This window comes from Ochotona princeps, chromosome 1 (assembly GCF_030435755.1).
Source record: "Ochotona princeps isolate mOchPri1 chromosome 1, mOchPri1.hap1, whole genome shotgun sequence".
In the NCBI taxonomy this organism is placed as follows: Eukaryota; Metazoa; Chordata; class Mammalia; order Lagomorpha; family Ochotonidae; genus Ochotona; species Ochotona princeps.
The window spans coordinates 80,249,158-80,255,133 of NC_080832.1; positions in this window are offsets into that span (position 1 = coordinate 80,249,158).

Sequence of the window (5,976 nt, forward strand, 5' to 3'; positions counted from 1 at the left end):
GGATAATTATATAATTGCCATAAAATAAGCTTTTCAATAAATGTCACAACTCCACTGAATTACAGAAATGATTCTACAGAGATCAGAAAATAGCTCTACCTTAGAACCCACCCCTTCTATTGGAACTCATTCAAAGTAAATTGGCATACAAGCATTCACTGCAATGTTGACTGCAGCTCAATTCACAATGAGACATGAAGGCAACTCAGAATGTTCATCAGCAAATGGCTGGATAAATGTAGTATAATAAACACTATGGAATATAACTCAGCCTTAAACAGAAATGAATCCTTTTAATTTGTAACAAAATACAGATGCCACGATTCCAAGTGAAATAAGGCAGCCTCAAAAATATACATACCATATGTTTTCTCTGATTTGTGGAAACCACAGACTATAAAAAGTTTCAATGTGTATGACAAAAATTGACATTTTGAGATTTGATTATTATATCCTTTGAATACTTGAACAAAAATTGATTTTCATTTCTACTCAATATTAGTTCAGCTCCTTATCAAATTGAGTATTGAAACCACAGTTTTGAAGCGAACTAACTACATCATTGTAAAATTTTTTTAAAAAAAGAAGTAAGGAAGTAAGAGAGGAGGTATAATATTTAATTTCCTTTGTTAGCTATCTTAAAAATAACTTGGACAAATCTGATAGATGAGTTTTTTGTCTTTATATCTGTACATTTATCTTCCCTTTAAATTTAGAATTTTTAAGTCTAAAATTTAGAGGCCAGTGTTATGGCACAGCAGGTTAAAGCTAAGAGCAAAACTGATAATTAAAAATAGAGTGGCATTAATATTTATCTGACAAATGTGCCATAATAATGTTAGAAGTTAATGAGAGTTGAGAACTATTGGAGGGAAATGTAACTTATTGTATTTTATTTGTAGCTTACTTGTAACTTATTTTTTAAATATTTATTTATTATTAATTACATTGCATTATGTGACACAGTTTTATAGGCACTAGGATTCCCCCACCCCTCCCCAAACTCTGCCCCCATGGTGGATTCCTCCACCTTGTTGCATTACCATAGTTTAAATTCCGTTGAGAGTCTTTCATTGCAAGCATATACCAAGCATAGAGTCCAGCATCTTATTGTCCAGATAAGTTCAACGGCTTGTTGGGGAGACCATCTCTGGTCTGAAAGTAGAACCAGCAGAGAATCATCCCGATCAATTAAAAGACCCAAAATAGCATCAGCAACAATTTATAACGTTATAGAATTAATTGACATAGTATTGAGTAACAAATGTTTTTAAAAATGCGAATTCTTAACCACATTCTGTGATCACCTCATTGACATTTCAATTTTAGTTTATACACAAAAAAAATGCAAGTTCTTAACCACATCCTGTGCCTTCTTCATTGACATTTCAATTTTAGTTTATATACAACCGGGTTCTATATGCCTTAAAATGGCTATAGATTACTATTCAGCTGTCTCGTGTCTGTTTTCATTATAGTATTTAGCATTTTATGGCGTTGAAGCATAATTTTGCTGAACCTGACCTTTTTTCGGGTAGTCTAGATTGGCTTATAACTCTAACAAGGCATATGTCAACAGTTGAGGTGCAGAACAGTTTTAGGAGGGGTGTGCAGAGAAATCTCCAATACCCCAGTAAGGAGTAACTAATCTTTGTGTCCCACCTAGTAAGGTTTAAGTGAATCCACGCTGACCGTTTCCTGTCTGATTCTTTTATCTTGTACTACTGGACAATTTAACATAGATGCCAAACAAACAAACAAACAAAAAACCCCAAGAATGATCAGCTTCATTATCATTTGTTTAAAAATGTCACCTAGGAGACTACCATCCTGTCAAGAAATTGAAAATTGGCAGTTCTCCTGAAACCAATGTTTTGTGTTCTCCTTTCCTAATTAAATAGTTTCTCCTTTCCCTCTGTCATTAATATCTATCCTGCTTTATGATTACCGGTCCTTGCTTTTCTTGATTTGCAAATGGTTCTTTGAGTTTCTACACTAAATTTTAACATTGTCAATTGTGTGCAGTATTTCGAAGTTGAACTATATAGTGTTTCCTTTTGTGTATGGGTTTCTTCTCTAAATTTTACATTCACATGGTCACACTCTGCATGTATGTCTGAAGTTCATCCACATTCCATATTTGGGTATATAAATTAATTTCACATTTTAATCATGCCATATGGGTTATTTCTAATTGTGATAAACTTATTCCAATATGAATACTCCAAAGTATAGCTCTTAAGAGTTTTACTGGACTATACTATAAAAGGAGTTACTTGATATTAAGGTATATATACATTCAACTTTCACAATTCCAGACTGTATTTGAAAGGATTTTTCCATCCACAGTATATGTAGGTTCCTATACTTTCAATATATTGGTGTAATTATTTGTATTTGATCTTTGAGAAGTTTGGTGGACAGCAATTTCTTTGTTTCTGGGAATTCAATTTATATATATATATATATATATATATTTCTTATTTCTATTGAAATGATCAAAAATTCTTATTAGAAGCAATTTAGACCTTGTCTAAAGTACCTATCCAAGTTTCTCTTTTTGTCTGGCTGTCTTTTACTTGTACTGAAAAGTCTGCCTTAATTCCTTTTCTTGCTGACTTGCAATTTGCTATAATATCTGGATGCAAGTTTTATTAGTTTATCAATCTTTCAAATTTCTGCTGACATGTGGGTTACGTTTTCATTCTCATTCTCATAATACTGTTGCTCAAAATTCTTAATTTGAAAACAAAATTATTTGTTTATTTTCATTTTATTTGAAAGAGGAAGCAAAAAAGGAATGAAGAATGGAAGGAGAGTGCAAGAGATGGAGAGAGGGAGAATGAATCTAGTTCGTATTAACCACTTTCCAAATGCCTGTGACAGTAATCTGGATGTCCTATTTGCATGCCAATGAGCCGAGCTCTTGAGCTTCCTTCTGCTACCTGCCGCTGTGCATGTTATTACGATACTGGAATGTACACAGCTGAGGCTTGACTCAACCCAAGCACTGAGGTATGGGATATGATGCCAGAGTTACAGCTGAACTCCCCTGCACCATTTAATTCCATAGCCAATGCAATTGTTCCAGTCTCTTTTGAAGAGTATTTATCCAAATGGCAGACTTTCAGGCAGATAGGAAGAAGAGAGAGAGAGATGAAGAGTGAGGGAGAAGGATTTTCGATCTCCTGATTCACTCTTCAAATGGTCACAACAGTACTATCCCACAACACAGGTCTAGTCTTACAATAGGTCTTGGTCAATGGCAGATGGAATGTTTCTCTTGAAAACTTCAAGGCAGTCTCAGTTTTTGCATTTTCATGTGTTTCCATATAAACATAATAATCAACAGGCCGAATTCTGAACTAAAAACCTAAAACCTTTTCGGATTTCTCCTGTGACTTCATTCATATTTTACAATATTGAGATTTCCAAACTATTAATATGATCTTAATATGATCTATGTCACTGTTTCTACATGTTATTCAATTTCATTACCAAATTTAATTTGCTTATTTATAGTTACTATATTTGTCTGATATTCATATTTTGGATCTACAGTTTGTACAGTCATTGTAAAATACCAATTCAGAACCTTTTTAATGTGGAAGCAGTATTGACTATTCTATAACAACACTTTTTTCAACAAGTCTACTTCTAGTTTTTAGATTTATTATCATGAATGTTAACAATTTAGCAGAATTTTCTTTGATTGATTTCTACATGTAAGAATATAGAAGTTCTATTGTATGAACTGCTCTTTTCATCCATATGAAAAACATTGAAGAAATGAGTGGAAATGTTGAAAAAGATTCTTTTATAGCAATCCTAATTGAAAACTTTCAAACTTTCACCACTAGTTTTGTGTAGACCGCTTTTTGTATTAGTAGAAAAAGTTCCATCTATTTTTAGTTCACAGTTTTAAAAATACTGACATCTGTTTCATCTTTGCAAATGCTTCTCAGGCATATGTTCAGATGATCATATTTAGATGATCATATTTTTTCCTATAACATGCTAATATGACTAATACAGTTAGTAATTTTTTAAAATGTTAAACCAATTCTTACTTTTTAAAGGTATGGAAGATTTTCCAACAATTATCTTATAATGTGGCTGATATTTTAAGATTTTTATGTGATCATAAGATTGATCTACATTTTTATATTTTTACCTTGCTATAAATTAGGAAACTTTTTCTTTTCTAGTGAAAGAGTTGACATTGTTCTCTCTTTTCCTCTTCTTTGAAAGAATTTTAATTTTGAGTTTTCTTTCTTAATAATATTATCGGTGACTTGAGACACCTGATTCTAGAAATTTTTTGTAGAAGGACTTTTACATGTATATTTAATTTACATAAGAGCTACAGGAAAGAAATGCTAATCTTTTCATTTCTTAATTTCCCCATTTGTATGTTGTTTTGAAAATAATTGAACTTGTTATGTAATTTCTGAAAATTAGTGACATACACTCATTAATCATTTGCTATTATGACCATTTAACCTCTGCAAAATATTTGGCAATACTTTTAAAACTTCTACCATTATGATACGCACACACATTTATAAAAACAGTTGACAATTGAAGAACAAATGATCCTTGACTTCTCTCCAAGTTGATACCTTTGCTATAGAAGAACATAGGCAGATTCTGCGGAGCAGAGGCCTAAGCTACTTCATGCAATGTACTCACTCTGTATTGAATTTCCTGGTTTGAGTCCCAGCCAGTGTGCTTCCTACCCAGCTTCCTACTAGTGCCTAATAGGCAGCAGCTGATGAAGGCTCAATGCCTTCGTCCCTGTCACCTATGCAGGAGAACCAAAAGCAGTTTCAAGCTCCTGGCTTTCAGAATGGTTCAGCCATGCTATTGAATGTGTATGAGAGAATGAAACTAACTAGTGGAAATGCTCTTCCCACATGCCTGACTCTTCTGATTGCCCTGACTTTCAAGTATATAAAAATAAATCCATAGAAGAACCACATACAATAACAACAATTATGCAACACACCATGCACATATAGGTAATACTCTTGTACGCAAAGCTAAGTCACCTTTGTGTTACAAATTAGGAATTGAACATGTACATGGCAAGGATATAGAAGATAAGGACTGAAAGTCAAGTTGTTTTCTCTCCAAAACCAGTTCTGGATGTTTGTTTAAAGATACCTACTACATTTAAAAGCATTATAAAGCATTATTTCCAGTAATTTGTAAGTGTGTTGTTTGCCCTTATTTTTTCTTGGACATGAAAATATCCCTTTTCAGGAGATATAATTAGTAGTTTTAGATTGTTTCTCAGACAAATAAGAGTCCAAAACAATACATTTTAACAATGAACTGTGTAAATAGTATTTTTAAATACAGGCCGCCAAAAAATACAGGCTGCCTATATTCATATAAAGTAAATAAATATGTATCTAAATCTTTTCATTTTCTGAAAAGGATAAATTCATTCTGTTTTAAAATGCAAAATCAATTCACTGACTCATAGTTTTTAATCCAAATGCAATCTATTAAGCAGCAATCATCAGATGTGCATGTCACAAAAATTAAAGCCATGAAATCATAGAAACATTCTACTCTGATTATAGTTATTAAACATATTTTTACTTGATGGAAATTCTCTACTTCTATGAGGATTTTACAATTATGCCTGCACAATGCAGTGTAGGAGGTCATTGGGGGGGGTAAATGTCACCCTTTGAGAGGTTGCTTATAGAATGCAATCTTTCTGACTCCTATTTCACAAATTTGTTAAACCTATAATTCTGTTTTCAATGAATGCTAGTTTTATTCTCCCTTATTTCAGTTTCTTAAGTAGCAGTTGAAGTTCTCCTACATGTGGATTACCACAAATCACCGTATATTTTGTTTAGTGGGCTAATACCTGAAACTAAGAGTCTGTGAAAAACTCCTCCACCCCTTCTGATATGAGCAGTTGTTTAGACTGTCCCCTAAGTGATTAATATAGAGGCA